The following is an 889-nucleotide window of genomic DNA, read 5'->3' on the forward strand; positions in this document are numbered from 1 at the left end:
AAGAATGAATCTCAGGAGCTTACTTGCTCTGATACCATGAAAGAATGTGAGGATAAAGAGATGTAGATGAAGAACATTGAAGAACAGAGAGAGAGAAAGAGAGTGAGAAAGTCTATTCCCTTAAAATTCAAATTGTGGATCTAGATCCAAGTCTTTTAAAGGCAAGTTGTCTCTATACATAATACAATAAAATATTTATTGTTTAAAAATACTCAACGGTCTTCTTCTTTTTTCTTCTTCTTCTTTGCTTTTCAAGTTTGGTTTTCTGCTTCTAAACTCAAGTCTGGTGCTTCTTATAAAGTCTTATAAAACTTTTATAAAACCTTATAAAACCTTATAAAACCTTTATAAGACTTTATAAAACCTTATAAGTATTTTTAAGTCTGACAGCTTAATTCTCAAGTCTATCTGCTTAATTCTGCTTCATGTCAACAGAAGCATCTTCAGAAGGAACTCGGGAGGTCCTAACAAATCCAACGTTATTTCCCCAGTTCTCAAGGATCATTCATACTATTCAAAGTTATCTCTCGGAGATTGAGATGTGGAGTTTAGATCATTGTCGGCCAAATAGAAATGAAGCTGCTGAAGCAATCGCAGTAAGTGTGACTCGAGACCATCGGCATCAATCTTATATTGCTTGCAATGCTCCTGTGTGGCTTCACCATCTCCTGGTACTAGAAGCTCAAGCCAAGTAATGCTTTTTGGGTGGAATCACCTAGGACATGTCTTTATATCATTTGGTGCCTACTGGCATTTGTTTTTTTCTTTCTCCTTTCTTGTTTCTTAAGCCTTCCTGTTTAATGGGTTCTTTCGAACCTATGTCTCTATTGTATGGAGAACAATGAAATTTCAGTGTTATAAAAAAAATATTAACCATGTAGTTTGAAAA

This window comes from Brassica oleracea, chromosome C6, assembly GCF_000695525.1.
Source record: "Brassica oleracea var. oleracea cultivar TO1000 chromosome C6, BOL, whole genome shotgun sequence".
NCBI classification, from domain to species: Eukaryota; Viridiplantae; Streptophyta; class Magnoliopsida; order Brassicales; family Brassicaceae; genus Brassica; species Brassica oleracea.